The sequence below is a fragment of the Trachemys scripta genome, chromosome 16 (genome assembly GCF_013100865.1).
Source record: "Trachemys scripta elegans isolate TJP31775 chromosome 16, CAS_Tse_1.0, whole genome shotgun sequence".
Classification (NCBI taxonomy): Eukaryota; Metazoa; Chordata; order Testudines; family Emydidae; genus Trachemys; species Trachemys scripta.
In genome coordinates this window covers 8,752,531-8,769,048 of record NC_048313.1, presented here as the reverse complement: position 1 = coordinate 8,769,048, position 16,518 = coordinate 8,752,531, and the positions used below count along the sequence as shown (strand labels likewise).

The 16,518-nt window shown below is 48.8% G+C and overlaps 1 long non-coding RNA gene across 1 annotated transcript in view; it reads right to left on the bottom strand.

The window, feature by feature from the left end:
• Window positions 1-8,407: 8,407 nt before the first annotated feature.
• Window positions 8,408-16,518, bottom strand: part of LOC117888809 — an 11,155-nt gene continuing 3,044 nt past the window's right edge. The window contains exons 2-3 of the long non-coding RNA XR_004648374.1: window positions 10,680-10,796; window positions 8,408-9,976 (exon numbers count right to left, since the gene is read on the bottom strand). This is a non-coding gene — a long non-coding RNA (uncharacterized LOC117888809). The remainder of the gene's footprint in view (window positions 9,977-10,679; window positions 10,797-16,518) is intronic.

Genomic DNA, 16,518 nt, shown 5'->3' with positions numbered 1-16,518 from the left:
ACGGCTATTGAAATCTTTCCCTTCGTTCACTGTGGGGGAAAGTCAGCCCCCAAGGCATAAGCTGGGCCCTCCAGCATCCATGCACCCACTAATCACACTCTGCTTTTATCACTTTTGCCCTAATTTTCTTTTTTAGAAGAAAATATTTCCTTGCCCTTTGGAAACAATTTATCCCGCCTTTATCTGTGCATTTCACTTGGCAAGATGCCACCGACTGGGCGATCGGTGCTGCAGTCCCTCTTCCCATTACCTAGTTTCTAATACGTTTCTCTCTGGCTGCAGTTACATTTCTGCTAATCTGCACTTGGGCTTGCTCCTTCCCCACACTCTTTAATGAAAATAAATCCTTTTTTGTTTAGTTTAAAGACTTTTTGCCTGTTTAAAAGCAAATACTAAAAAAAACTAAAATCAAACACCCTTCCCCCCCCCCCCCCGCAAACCAACCAACCCACCCACCCCCCACACGGGCCAATCTAAAATGCCTTTCACCTTCCAAAGTTCAATGGATTCTGTGGAAACGTGGGTCGGTGATGTGTACAGATGAAAGGGGAAGGAATCACGTAGAGGGGAAACAACTGGAAAAGTCAGGCAGAAGGGAGGCCGGAAGCTACATGGAAATGGAAGAGGATGCAAATCAGGGAGGAGGAGGAGTGTGACGCTGAGGAGAAGATGAAGATGTGGAAATGTTCACGAGAGGTTTTCATCAAGAGTGTCCGGGTTCAGGCGCTCTCATCCAAGCGGAAATTAATTCAGGGAAGTCTGACAGCCTGTGCCAGGCAGGAAGTCAGAGAAAATGATCCCTGTGGTTGCTTCTGGCCTGAGGATCTATGAACATTTGCTGGAAATTAGCGTTTGGGCGAGAGCTGTAACGTCAATTATTGTCATTGTTGTCGTAATGCCGCGGAGCCCCAGACCTGGACCAGAACCCTGGTGTGCTAGGGGATGTGCAAAACCAGAACCAAACGATGGCCCCAAAGAGCGAACCCATCAGGTCTCTGGCTACCCCCTGAGCTAATTCACTGCAGCTCTGAGTTTGAGCCGACAGCCCACGCTGCACTCCGAGTCTAATTGTCTGTAATTACGTGATGCTGAACTAGTCCCGTCTCTCCTCCTGAACAGCCGGCAAATATTTATTTATCCCAGCCCCACCCCTGCCCTCCCCTGCCGCCCTCGCTGTTTAAATTTATTTCTTCTCGATTCGCTCCCCTTCGACTTAAATGCTGTTTGTATTACCCTGCACCCCCCCAGCATTATTCACTACATTGTACTCTTCAAGTATGTCCTTTAACTTGTTCCCTCCTGTCTCAGCCCCGATCTCATTCTCATGGAGAACTCTGGACCACGCGCCTGGACTGTGAAACGGGAGTCCTGAGTCTATTTCGACTGTGAGCTCTTTAGTGTAGGGACCGTTTCCCACTCCGTGCCCACGCACCATGGGGCCCTCGACTCTGCAAGTGAGATCAGGCTCTGTCTCTGACAGTGGCCAGCACCCGTTGCTTTAGGGGAACATGTAAGAACCCTGCAGCAGCAAATGTGGCATGATCTGCTCCCCACATTAGGGCTTAGCCTGATCTCTACTAGCTAGAGATTGGCTTAAAACTTGAAGTACAAGGTTTCATCCCTTCCAGCATTTATCATAATTAATTATAACTCCGTACATTACTGTTATCCATAGACGTGTCCAGTCCCTTTCTGAATCTTGCTAAGTTGTTGGTCCTGTGACAATAAGTTTCACACTCCAGTTACACCTTGTGTGGAAACACAATATTTCGATTTTGGATTTGCCACCTTCCAGTTTCAAAGAACGTCCTCTTGTCCTTATGTAATGAGACAGGGAGAAGAGAAGCTCCTGATTTCCCTTCTCTAGACCTGTCTATATTTTATATAGACAGTTATACCAGATCTATGCATTTATCTATAAATGCCCATCTATCCATCCATCAATTTAAGTATCAGCCCCTATAGTGACAGACCATCAATCTGTGTAGATACATTGCAGGATTGATGGGTACTGCCCATCCACTCATCCCCGGACACACCCATCCATCGGCGAGGATGAGCCACGTGCCCTGGGGATTGTGCGTGCAGAAAGGACCACGCAGGTCTCAAGGCCGCCTGCCCCCGGGTGTCACTTTCCCGGCCATATCTCTAGCTAATTGGAGCCCAGGAGCCCGGCGCCGGTGCTGAGATGAAGGGCAGCAAACGTTCTCTTTGTGGCGGCGCGTGCCGAGGGCTCTGGCCCGGCTGCGTCGGAGAATATCATTATCACAGTGCTGCAGGTGCACCACACACAGGACTGCTCCTTGGTTATCACCTCGCTGATTAGGCTCCAGTTCTCCTTTAATTTATGTTTCAAGCACGTTCTGCTTGCTTCAGCCCAGGCGCCTCTTATCGAGTGTGAAACATGCGGCCGTGAATATATTTAATGGGGCTTTAATGTTTTTGCATTAGGAGCCCAATGCATCTGCAGATGTGCTGCAAAGGAGAGACAAAGGCTCCTTATAAACATTCAGGGAGGGTCCTTCCTCACCCGCCCTTCCCCACAACCCTGCCATCGGCTGGCATACAGGCCTGACCCGGCTGGAGAAACACCGGTGACTGGGCGAGCCCCTGGGTCACTTAGCGCCTTAGACACCTAAGTCCAACACTCACCAAACTGCGACTCAGTTGCTGCTTAAAACTGTAGGAGCCCCACAGGTGCCTAAACTCCCACTAGTTGGCATGTGCAGAGCTGGTCCAGACCTGATGCTGCTGCTTGGAGCCCTTGCTCACGCCACAGCCCCGGTAGCCTTGTCAAGCGAAGCATTCCCCTGCCTACTCACCTCTGGGGCCCGATTCAGTGGGTGTGTTCTATGCACACCTACCCCCACAAGCGACAGCTGGGGGTGAGCGAGTCAGGGTGGCGGTTTTGTGTCATCTGAAGCTTTCAAAATTTAATTTTGCATTTGTGAAAGACGCTGGATTGACAGCCCTGAAGAATCGCTGTCGTGTGCCTAGCCCCAGACTGTCTCTCTACCACCCACTCATCCATCATCATTCTACCCAGACATCTTTTTTTTATTTTCCAGGGCCCCTTTGCACCACCCGAGTGACTGAAAGCACCCTCGGTGCAAATGAGCAGCAGGGCCATAGAAATGGTATTTATGAATCCCAAACCAGGCAAGGAATCCACGGAGAGGAGGAGCCCGTGGGTGGTGGGAAGAGGAGCTGAAATGAAGCTGTTGCCAACTCACAAGCTTCACAAGACAAATCTGCAACACGCAGGTTAATTCTGGGACAATCCCAGATTCCACAGGGGTCCTTCCCCACTGGGATCTGGGGGGCAAGGAGAGTCCCCAGGCAAACAGACAATCAAACCAAAGGTACATCGGCATCTGTAGCCTGAAACCCCCACCGGAAAGGGGATGAAAGGGCAACTGTCCGTGGTTTATTAGTACTGCACCTCCAAATCAGGGTGAGAAACCAGTGACCTGGCATCGTGGCTGCTGCCTCTCTGATGTTTTCATTAAAGTCTCTGAGCACGGCTAATCCAGGCAGCATTGCTAGGTCATTTTAAACCCCCGCCCCTTGCCAGGGCTGCCGCCTCCACTTGCCCTGCCCGAGCAATTCACTTTAAACTCCTGCTCATGCTGCCGACCGGAAAACATCTGGTCAGCGTGCAGCCGCAGTGCCAGCTCACTGCTAACGGACTGTTAGGCACCATTAGGGCAGGGGTAGGTAAGACAGAAATTACCATAATGCCACTATATAAATCCACGGTGCACCCACACCTTGAATACTGCAGGCAGATCTGCTTGACCCATTTAAAAAAAGATATATTAGAATGGAAAAAGTACAGAAAAGGGCCAAAAACAGCCCCCAAAACAACCAATCAGGGCTACAGAAGGGCTTCCATAGGAGGAGAGATTAAAAGACTGGGACTGTTCAGCTTGGAAAAGAGACGACTAAGGGGGGGATAGGCTAGAGGGCTATAAAAAACATGACTGGTGCGGAGAAAGTGACTAGGGAAATACAAATACAAGAACCAGGGGTCCCCCCATGAAATGAATAATCAATAGATTTAAAACAAACATAAGCAAGTACTTCCTCACCCAACACACAGTCTACTTATGGGACTAAAGTAAGTCAGATTTGGCTTTCTACATACAGCCCTAGCTAAGGTCCGCAGTACAGAATCTCACCCATAGAACCTAATAGAGAAGAGAGATCTTTTCTATATGTTTTGTGCCAGGGGACGCTGTGAAGGCCAGAAGTATAACTCGGTTCAAAAAAGAATGAGATAAGTTCATGGAGGACAGGTCCATCGATGGATGTCAGCCAAGAGGGTCAGGGACGCAACCTCATGCTCTGGGTGTCCCTAAATTCCAACTCCCAGAAGCTGGGAATGGGCAACAGGTCATGGATCACTCAATCATGGCCCTGTTCTGTTCATTCCCTCTGAAGCGCCTGGCATTGGCCACTGTCAGAAGACAGGATGGTGGGCAAGATGGAGGACTGCTCTGACCCAGTGTGGCTGTTCTTGTGTTCACCTGCCATGTGTCCTGTTATTCCTGCAGAGGTCTCTCCCATACTTGCCTCTGCTGACATATTCTTGGCCTGGCTGGACCCTCCCAGTGTACTGTTTCCCAGTCGTAGGGTGGTGCCATGGACTATAAACAGGTACGCGGGTGACTCCATCCCACTCCCTTTGCACCTAAGCCAGGCTGTAAAACCAGTGCTCCAGACATGACAGACATTAGCCTCATGCCCATCGGGCGGCAGCAGCAAACACGGCTCTCTGCATAGAGCAGATTCGAGAGACAGCGAGAAATAAAACCTGAAGGTGCCGTCAATGGGGCATGTAGCATGTGGGGCTGCTGACAGAGCTGAGTAATTTTCACTTTCAGCAGCTCTGACATCTGCCGGGAATAAGGAGGCTGGAGGCTTTCGTGCGATGTTTTGCTTTGTTCTAATGCACACCCATGCATTTGTGATTAACGGACAGCACGATTTCACGTGTCGCAGCCGCGTGGCCGGATTGCAGAGCCACAGAGCTGGGGTTTGTTAATTGCATGGCTTCTATCCACAGGTAACTGGAATTAATTCTCCAGATGGGAGCAGTGAACTAACTGCTCACTGATTGCTCTGTCTGCAGACGCCAGGACAAGCCTGAAATACGGGGCGATAAAAAGAAGGGGATTGTTATGCATCTAAAGAGAGATGCAGTAGCTAGGAGCTACTGGAAGGGCAGCTGCACTACATCCGCAGTGACATATTTATCAGGGTCTCCAGTGTTTTTCTGCATCTTCTTCCAAAGTCAAATGAGCTTTCCTATAATTTTCTAAACAGCTACAGAAACATGTACGCATGTCTACACACGCATGTACACACATGCAAATGCTCACACACCCACACACATATGAACACCTGCCACGTACACACAGGCTGATCTGTTAGCGTCTTTGCCCTCATGTCAATCACTGCACTGGGTGCTTGGCAGTGGAGAATTGGTGCCTGGGCATCAAACTGTCACTAGCTTTTCAGACTCTCCTCTTCGCAGTTCCCCAAACAGCTGGGGACAGATCCTGCTCTCCTTTCCCTGTGTGTGGGGGATCCCTGTGTGAGCTGTGGGATCCAGGGTAGGTAGCCAGCTCTATCCAAGATAGACTGTGATTGGCTGGAGTATTGTGTCCAGTTTTGGGCATCACACTTTAAGAAAGATGTGGACAAATTGGAGAGAGTCCAGAAGAGAGCATCAAAAATTGATAAAACTGACCTATGAGGCAGGATTAAAAAAAAAAAAAACAACAACAGGCTATGTTTAGTCTTGAGAAGACTGAGGGGGGACCTGACATCTGTCTTTAACTATATTAAGGGCTGCTATAGAGAAGTCTGTGATCAATTGTCCTCCATGTCCATTGAAGGTAGGACAAGAAGCCATGGCTTAATCTGCAGCTTGGGACGGTTAGGTTGGATATTAGGAAAAACTTTCTAACTCTCAGGGTAGTGTGACAAGAGGGTCAATATAGTATGGTGGATCCTGCGCTTTTCTTGGGGCGGGCGGGGGCTAAAATACCACCCCTTACTCCTGCTCTTGGGGTACCGAGGGCCCCACTAGTGGCCCAGGAAGGTGGTAAAGGAGGGAAGCGGGGGAGGCATCTGGGTTTGCTCCTCACTCTGAGTCCCAGCCCCTCTCAACCCCTGCAGGTTCTTACCCTCTTCTCCCTTGGGTGGGGTACCTTCAGTCCTTAAACGCTGGGAGAGGGAATGTCCCTCCCCTGCTGGGGCAGGGTCTCCCTTACTCCGGTTTGCTGTTCCTCCAAGTCTAACAGCACACCTCCAAGCTCCAGTCCTCTCTCCTTCCCCCTGACTGCCTGAAGCAGGGGGTTTTATTAGGTTTCTAACAGGGTCTTAATTGATTACAGGTGCTCCAATTAACCTGTAGCAACCCTCCCTAGTCTACAGGGAACCACGCCTTAATTAACCTAGGGTTTATATACTTCCCTTCTACCACTTCCCACTGTTCCCTGGCCCTCCTGTATCACAGTAGTTAAGCTCTGTACCAGGCTTCCAAGGGAGGTTGTGGGATCCCCGTCACTGGAGGGGTTGAAGAATGGACTGGACAAACACCTGTCAGGGATAGTCTAGGTTTCCTTGGTCCTGGCTCAGCGCAGGGCGCTGGAATTGATCACCTCCCGAGGTCCTCTCCTGCCCTAAATGTCTGATTCTTTGATCTGCTCCCCTCTCTTTGGTGTATAAACAGTCTCATAAATGCAGCCTTAAAAACAGGGCTGATTGTTCTGCCTCGTTTAGCCTTTGAGCTGCCTGCTATTACAGCTGCTGAACCGCGGCCAAGAGTCAGTTTGTCAGTGGAGGGCCATCGTACGGCTTCCCTTGCAAAGGAGAATGAGTGGGCATTGCTTTGTATCAGCACTCCTTGCCATCTGCTTTGCCCTGGTTCTCAAGGTAATCTCCCTGCAGCCAGACACCTGGACGGACAAATTTCTGGCTTGTGGGGGGTCCAGGTGCCACAGTCACACACATAATTAATTACAGTTCTCTCCCTCCCTCTGCATGGACCCATATCCTGAGCATTTCACAGGCAGATTCTTTATTCCAGGAATTTCTTTTGCTTTCCTGCTTGTTTCTACACAGCTGGAAACACCAAACATTTCCCCCCAAACTTGAGTATTAGTAGCACCTAGACTCTCCAACTGGGCTTTAGAGTCCGGTGCTGCACATACATACAGGGTATTGTCTACACAGCAGAAGATGTGCACCATCTAAGCTATCTGAGCTAGCTTGAACGCATCTAGTGTGGGTAACAACAGCAGTTGGAGACCGCACCGTGTGGGCTTCAAACAGGCTGGCAAGCGGAGTCTGTACCCAAGGTCCATGCTGAGGTTGTGTTATCCGCACTGCAGCCCTTGTTACCCAGGCTATCTCAGGTAGGCTAGACTGTGTGCAGCTTTTGCTGTGTAGACATGCCCAGTGTGACACTCCCTGCCTTGGAGTGCTCACAGTCTAAATCAGTAGTTCTCAAACTTTTGTACTGGTGATCCCTTTCACATAGCAAGCCTCTGAGTGCGACCCCCCCCCTTATAAATTAAAAACACTTTTTTATATATTTAACACCATTATAAATGCTGGAGGCAAAGCATAGCTTGGGGGTGGAGGCTGACAGCTCTCGACCCCCCATCTAATAACCTCGTGACCCCCTGAGAGGTCCCATCCCCCAGTTTGAGAACCCTTGGTCTAAATAGACCAAGGAAGGATCCTTATTCCCATTTTACTGTTGGGAAACTGAGGCCCTTAGAGATGTAGTGAATTTCTCAAGGTCACTCAGAAAGTCTGTGGCAGAGGCAGGAATTGAACCCCGATCTCCTGAGTCCCAGCCCAGTGCCCTCACCTGTTAAACCTGGTTGACAACGCTGAGTAACACATTCTTGAAATACAGTGTGATTCGTAACATGCTGGTGGCTGTTCTGTTGCTGCGAGGCATTATTAGCATAATCGTCACTTTAATTATGGATCAATTATTTATAAAACTTCGTATTTGTTCCCTTGTGAGATCTCGGCTTGTTGTCCTAGTTTTGTTGATGAACGCTCTTACAAACCGATCTGACTGAGCAAGTGCCATTCAGCTGAGCCTGAGACCTGCTCCAGAGCCACGTGGTGGGAGCTGCCTGGACCCAGAGAACACAGCAGGCAGAAAAACAAATTAAAAATAAAATTAAACAAGCAAATCAAGTAATTCTGCCCTCCGGGAGACACCGGGAACCACCCCGGACACATGCTAGTAACTAAATTCTATCTTATTTTTATTGCGGTGTGTGTTAAGGTGGTGCCTACGACGACCCCACGACATGGCTCAGAGCCCCGTGGTGCTGAGTGATGTTCAAATACAGGAAAAAAAGACGGGCCCTGTTCCCTCCCCTCCGACTGTCGGTATCCACTTGCTGTCTCTTGTCTCCTACTTACATTGCTCTGAAGGTTAGAGATACCAGGTGGTGGAGGGGGGGAGAAGGGGGTTGGAAAACAAGCAGGACTTCACTCCTCTCCCATCTCCCCTCTGTTAGGCTCCCAGTTAACGATCAGACTGATTTACAGTCCCACGTGTTCATGTCTCATGAGGCCTTTCCTGCTCGTTCACTCAGGGGACTCTATGCCGACCCAGCTCCTCAGCGGAGACGCCGCTTGCACTGATAGAAAGCGTTTTTCTGTCGGTTTAGGGACACCACCTCCCTGAACAACAATAGCTATGTTGATAGAAGTACTCGCCCATTAACATAACAGAACCTGCACTGGGGGTGGGTTGGCATACCGGGCAGAGGCACGGCCTTTTCACGCTGTGACAGATGTAGCCACGCAGAGCTGACTTTTCCATGTCGGCCCAACCTCAACACCCGTGGGTGCTGGGTTGCTGCTTTGGCTGGGTTGTCACCAGTTGAGAGCCCCGGGTTCATTCTGTCCGAGCCCAAACACTACATAGGATCTCACGGGGCTCTGCAGAGCCAGAGCTGGGAAGTGTGAGACTGTCTCGAATTGGAAGGGTTTGCGGTTCACCGTCTCTGTGCAATTTCGCCTTCATTTATAGCGGACCATAGCACGGGGCATGTCCTGGGCAAAAAGACAGTTCTTGGACTCAGATTTCAAGGTCACGAGGGACCACTCTACCATTGAGTCTCTGATCTCCTGCATAACCCAGGCCAGAGGTTATCACCCAGCAATTCCAACACCAGCGTGGCATGTAGAAAGAGATCCCTTATCTCGATTTAAAGACCCCAAGGGACAGAAAATCCACCGCATCCCTTGGTAAGTTGTCCCAAGGGTGAATTAACCATCTGCGCCTCATTGCCACCCTGAATTGTTCCATCTTTGGCTTCCCGTTGTTGGATCTCATTCTGCTTTGTCCTGCTAGATTAAAGAGCCCGCTGGTCTCAGAAATCTTCTCCCCACATAGGTATTTCTAAACCAGGGTCAGCACAGTGCCAGCTGCACATTCCTTGTGGTACATGAATTCCAGAAGAGTTTTCCCATCACAACTTCTGTACAGGGAGCCCCAGCCCTGCGGGGACTAGTGCTTTAGCAATGCAGGTGGGTGGAAAAGCATACAGATACATGTCCCTCATTGCCATCGTAAGTATCTGGGTAAACAGAATCGAGAGCAGGATCCCCAGGGAACTGGGCTCTGTTCCCAGCTCTGGGAGGGGAAGGGGGTCTAGTGGTTAGAGCAGGAGGGACTGGGAGTCAGGACTCCTGGGTTCTGTCTTGCCAGGTGCTCCGTCACTTGAAATGTTAAGGTCAAGGTTGTCTCTTTCTGAACGCTCCACTCTAGCTCAGCCACAAGTCACTGGGCTCAATGTAGGAATTCCCAGGTGGGACTTTCTGGCCTATGCGAGGCAGGAGATCAGACTAGGTTATCACCTGGGTCCCTTAAGCTCTGTGACTCCAGAGGGCACTTGAGACATCATGTTTGTGCGGCTCTTGAAGAAACCTGGACGACATGCAAATGTAAACATGAAACGGGCTGTTTTATTTGTATGGACACAATTTATGTGTAGATTCATGTTGGAAGGCAATGTCAGACAACAGTCTACTACTGCTACCAGCTAATGGAATTACACCTTTAGCTTAAGTGAGAGAGAGGATCTGTGTTCTTAGGCCATTCAAAGACTGTTCAAGCCAAAGGAAAAACGCCTCTCAATTGCAGTGGGCTTTGGGTCAGACTGAAGTCAAGAGGACCTGAGCACCTGATTAAAATTAAAGTAGGTGCATAAGTGTTTTGCTGAATCCGTGTTGGTGTTCCTGGGTTGCTGGCTGAGCTCATGGAAGGAGATGGCTGCGTCTGTGGGCGGTTGCTGTGCGTGGTGGTTTTGGTTACTGTTTTTTCTCCATGGCCTCAAGTGACCCTTTGTGCCAACCCAGACAAAACTGGGCAAAGTGCAGTGGGGAGAAAACACTTACTCTCTCCATTAGGCTTCAGCTAAATTAAATTTCCCCATAATCCCTTCCTTTTCATGAATTATATTTTAAGCAAGTGACGTAGAATAAATGATCAGAGCGGGAGACAAGCAATATAAATGACCTGGAAATTATCAAGACATTTTTAAAGTCCTGATTTATGGAGCAGCTTATGCCAGCCCTTCAGCTGGGGGAGTGGAGGGGATGGGGAAAGCTACTTGAACTGAAATCATTACCTTTTAATTTTTATCCCACTCCTGCCTCCTTTAAGGCATGTGCTGCCCAGCATTCAAACGCTGAAGGGGGTTGTCCTCTGTATTTCTTGTCATTTTGTGACCCTGCTGCAGGTGGACCTGGCAACAACAAGGGTTGGGTTCAGTATCTTAGCAATACGAAATAGAACTGGCTTGAGCACCCAATGATCCAGGAAAAATAAACCATACCCCCATGGCACCTCTAAGAGGCAATACTTCCCCACTTGCAATTCTGTGTATTACCAAAGACAACTTTTATTAAAAGAGAACCCAGCATTAATTTTGGAAAACATCACAACCACATTCAAAAGCATGTAACCATAAGCAAACTCCCACCTTGCAGTACATTGGACACTGTCCTTTGCCTCAGTTTCCCATCTTGTGGTGTGAAAGGCTGATGAATGAATGTCCCTTTAACACATCGATTCCCTTTCTCTCTGCTGCACCTCACTCCTAGTTGGTTAGCCGTAGTCAGCAAAGACCCAGAGTTCAGAGGTGCATTCACATGGGTCCACCTCCCACCACTGAAGGGGGTGGGGAGCATCAAGAGATGCCTCCGCTGCTCCCACTGCCTCTGCCACTAGCTCATTACTTTCTGCCATCTCTGCCGCTGCTTCCCATTCGCTGCCATGCCAGAGTCGTTCCCCTCCCGCCCCCCGCTTAGCTCAGCTCTGAGTGATTTCAGCGGGTAACAAGTAACCTCTACACTACTGCTTCATAGTTGTCTTTCACTGCAGTGCTACCCCCACCCCCAAAATCTAAAGCTTAGCCCCTAAACCAGCTACTTATGTTTTAATAATCACTCAGCATAAAAAAGAAGTTGTAATCCACTCTAAACCCTTCTGTGTTCAAGCACTGCAAGAGAGGGTCAAACAGTAACTAGGAATCTTTAAGCAACATTCACATCCTACCCCTCAACCTTAATTTTCAGTTGGAGTTGGAGTTGACATCCCTACCCCCTGCTTAGCCGGTGAGATTCAGGCTAGGGCGACTCTCTGAATTGGGGCATGCTATGCACAGCTGGTTCTGCTGCCCTGTGTCACTAGATGTGAGGGGAGAGCTCATTCAGCCCTGCTTACAGCCCAATGGGGACATTCTCCCCTCTATGGAGGGAAGAAGGGGGCAGCACAAGGAAGGTGTCCCACTCAAGCCCCTTCACTTCGTAGTGTCCTAGGTGCAACGCCAGAGGAGTCCATTGCAATCATCTAGCCCCGTGGTTCTCAACCAGGGGCACACGTACCCCTGGGGGCAGGGCCGACGAGAGGGGGGCAAAGCTGGTACAAATTACCGGGGCCCGGGAGTCCAGAAGGGGGCCCAGGGGCCGGCTTCCCCCGCTCTTGTCGGCCCTTTTTAGCCAGTCCGCCCTGCTGGGGGGCCTGAAAAAATTCCGGGTCCGGCTTCCCCCCCCGCCCCTTGTCGGCCCTGTTTAGCCAGTCCGCCCTTGTTGGGGGGCCCGAAAACATTTTTTCACCGGGGCCCGAACCCACTCTCGGCGGCCCTGCAGAGGTCTTCCGGGGGGCGTGGGGGGGGGGTACATCAACTCATCTAGATATTGGCCTAGTTTTACAACAGGGTACATGAAAAGCCCTAGCGAAGTCAGTACACACTAAAATTTCATACAAACAATGACCTGTTTATACTGCTCTATATACTATCCACTGAAATGTAAGTACAATATTTATATTCCTGTCGATTTATTGTATAATTATATGGTAACAATGAGAAAGTCAGCAATTGTTCAGTACTAGTGTGCTGTGACCCTTTTGTATTTTTAGGGCTGATTTTGTAAGCAGGTAGTTTTTAAGTAAGGTGGAACTTGGAGGTACACAAGGCAAATCACTCCTGAAAGAGGTATGGTAGTCTGGAAAGGTTGAGAGCCACTGATCTAGCCTGACCAGTCCTGCATCACACAGGCCAGAAAAATCACACCAAGAGATTCCTACACCCATCCCAGAATTGCTTGTTGAACTAGAGCATGACTTGTACAAGGAGACACCCAAACTTGATTTAAAGATGAAAGCAACAGGGAATCCATCACCTTCCAGGCAACTTGTCCCAAAGGTTAATTATCTTCACTGTTAGAAACTTGCACCTCATTTCTAATCTCAATTTTTCTGCCTTCAATTTCCAGCTGTTGGAACTTGTCCAGCCTTTGTCTGCTAGATCACAGAGCCCTCTGGTGTCAGAAATGTCTTCCCCAGGTAGGTACTTTAGTGAGGCATAAACGGTGCAGGAGCGAATTTCCCCCCACGAGGTTGTGGCTCTGGAAACTTACATGGATGGAGGAGGGTGCTAAACCTTCCTGTCATTTGGCATCACCGTCATAGGTGATCTGCTGACATCCTGGCTATGTCAGTCTGTATCCCCAAGGGAAGCGAAATGGCTCGCCTGGGGCTGGGTTTGGTAATGTTCTGAGGTGGCATTTATATAAACACTCCAGTGTGATTTCATGAATCACTTTCCATAGCAAGCCGCAGACTGGGTCAAGGGACCTGGACACACACCTCATCCTCTTCTTCATCACAGCATCCTCTGTAAGGTCTTCGCTACAGATGCATCTTGCAACCAAGTTATGCAAGAACACAGCTGAGATGCAACTGCTCCTTAAATGCAGAGAGGACATTTACCCCAGGCGCGTCCGTACAAGGCAAATGTTCCAATTTGTTTTCATTTCAGCCCCGTTCCTTGGGCTGAAATGAAATCTGAATGGCTGGTCAGGTGGAAGCGCTTCCTTAAATGCACTAGCTCCCTCCAGGGCAGCCTGGACCCTCGGCTCCCCAGATGGGGAGGCTGGTGACTCAGCCTTTTGCCTGTCAGAATGCCTTTGAGCTGGTGGAGATTTAGCATCCCCAGTGCCTAGAGTTATTCCCGGCTCCCCTTCCCACCCCTTTAGTGCTGTCTGTGACGTTAAAGTTCCAGGCACCTCTAGAAATCCTTTTGCTACTGAGTGCCTTCCTGCTTAGGCTGGGAAAGGCTGTTGGTTTTGCAGGATTCTACTTAATTGTCTTTCCTCTGAGTACCTGCCTCTTGCTGTCGCCTGCATTCCAAATTAGCTTCCACTGACCTCACCAGGGTGCTGGGAGGGTGAATGTAGATGAAGCAGGCCTGAGAGTTTTAAAGAGGGGGAAATGAAATATCCATGAAACCCTCCCTCATTTCCCAGGCAACAAGCCAGCTGGTCAGAACTTTCTGAATTTTGAAATCTCTGATATTTTGAAACTGACATTTCAAAAAATTGGGGAAGGAAAACTTTTGAAGAAAAAAAAAAATCTGCAAAGTTTTCCCCCCAATTTTCCATCACGCCGGAGAGTTGCCCTGGACTGCGGTCCCTGGGTTTGGGTGCTGGCCAAGGACTTGGGAGAGCTGGGTTCAGTTTCCTGCTCTGCTACAGAGTCTGTGCGACAATTAGACCACTTAGGGAAACAGTCACGAGGCGAACAGATCTGGAGCTACGGTTTCCATCTGGCCTAAGGCCTGAACGACGCTAGGAAGTTATAGCGAGACAGCTACGTCAGGCAGGGGTGTGACTTTTTACCAACGTAGCTATACCAGTGTAATGGTGCTTATATATGGCAATCACAGGGAACCAACTTGTATAGACTATACAAGGCCTTAGGGATTTATGAATGCAAGGAGCCACTTTTGAAAATGGGACTAAGTCTCATTGACTTTTGATGACATTTAGACCCTTAAGTGTCCAAGTTAACCTTTCAAAATGGCTCCTTAGGTACTTTTGAAAATGGTACCTTTAATCTATCATGTGCTTCAGCCCCATCCCCACCGCATAACATGGGGATAACAGCCCTGTGAGGTAAGGCACCAATATGGGGATTAAAGATTGTGAGGTATCTGATATTAGGGTATATAGGGTCATAAAAGTACCTATGGCCAGGTCTACTCTACAGACTTTTGCTGACAGTTATATCAGTCAGGGGTCTGATGAGTAGAACTGATGGAATAATGTTTTTTTTGGCTTGGTGACAGAACCAAAAAACCCAGTAAGTAAAGATAAAAAAATCCAGTTTAATTTGAACCAAAACCAATTTAAAAAAAATGCTCATTGAATAAAAAAAAATTAATTTTGGATTGACCAAAACATTTTGGTCAACTCCAAACATTTTTCTGCCTGTTTTTTTCGTTTTGATTTGGGTAGTTCTCTCTTTTTGTATATGTAACTTGTTTTATTGGCTAAATCTGAAAACGAAAGGCCATTTCAAAAAGAAAAGTCATAATGAAATGTTTTGACTTTTTCAAAATTTATTTCCTCAGGCTCTTTTTGGCTGAAACAATTCATTGAATTTGACCCAAATTCATGAACAGTTTCAGAGTCCTGAAAAAATTGATTTTTCATAAAAATTTCTCCTTGGTGAAAAGGTTTTGCCCAGCTTTGGTGAGGAGGTGTGATTTGTGACCAGAGCCGTGTCAGTAGCACCCCTGTATAGACGCATTTATACTGGCAAAGGTGCGCTTTTGCCAGCATGACTTATTTCTCTTGGGCGGTGTGTAATCAGTTATATTGTGCACTTTTGGCCAGGAGAAGCTGTGTCCATACTAGGGGAGTGCATTGCCAGTACAGCACACTGGTATAGCTGCACCAGCAAAGCCTTCTGAGTGTAGACCTGACCTTGCACAGCTGCCCTGTGGCAACGGGGGAGGAGGGCATGTTGATATCTAGCCAAAACAGACTGTTTCACAGCTGTTACACAGGATCGGACTGGGCGAGCACAGCCTGAGCGCTGATAAGTGTCTGCCTTGTCAAGAAAACTAGCTCAAGTTTTGCAATGAGACAAATCACGAGGAAAATTATTCAACTTATCTTTAATAACTCACTACGTCCAATGTTCCCAGTTAAATTGCTCTACACCTCATCAGCCCGTCTCACGAGGAAATGACAAAGCGCGAGATATCAAGCAGGCAGAAGCCCAATTGTTGGAGCAGAAAATGATAATGCCAGTGCGACGGCAGTGAGAATGGAGTAAATATTGATTTTTGTATATGAAAGAAAGAGATCTTATGGACGGGGAAGATTAAAAGAATAAGCCAACCGTACAAGCTCCTGCTCCAACTGATGTAACATTCCTACCAAACCAAAACATTTCCAGTGCATAATAAATAGCTCTCTGCAGCTACAGTAACCACACGTGTCTGGCTGTTCGCAGGGCATCAGCAGGCCTATGATTTCGAGATACCAGTATTGCTGCATGCAGCAAGTCTCCATCAAATGGGGAACAGCATGGTCTCTGGAAAAGGAAATGTTACATAATGATGGGGCCCTTCTCAGGATGTGAAACAGCCTCCTCACCTGCACCCAGGTGAAAACCAGAGTCCAGGAAACAGGGGTAAGGCGACATTAACAAACAATCCATGCAAGGGAGGGAGTGTTGAACACCGAAATCTGTGCAGCAGAAACCCTGGTGTTCAGAGAACAGGGGCGGCTCTAGGCACCAGCAAAGCAAGCAGGTGCTTGGGGCAGCCCATTTGCAGGGGCAGCAGGGATCCAGCCTGGGAGCTGAGAACCAGCAGGGGGCCCTGGGAGCTGTAGTTCCTTGGTTAGCTCCCTGCCTAGAGAGCCAGCCCTGGAGCAGGGAAAGAACTACATTTCCCAGCATTCCCTTGGCCACTACCAACAGGAAAGAGAGGGAGGGAGTGAGGTAGCTGAGACCTCATGTTGCAGCCTGCTGTGAATGGAGGGCTGCACTGGGAAGGGCAGGGAGACCATATTTTAACATTCAAAAAATAGGACACTCCACGGGGAGGGAGGGTAGCTCCACCCTGCCCCCATCCACTCCCTCCGACTGCCCCCCACAGAAACCCCAACCCA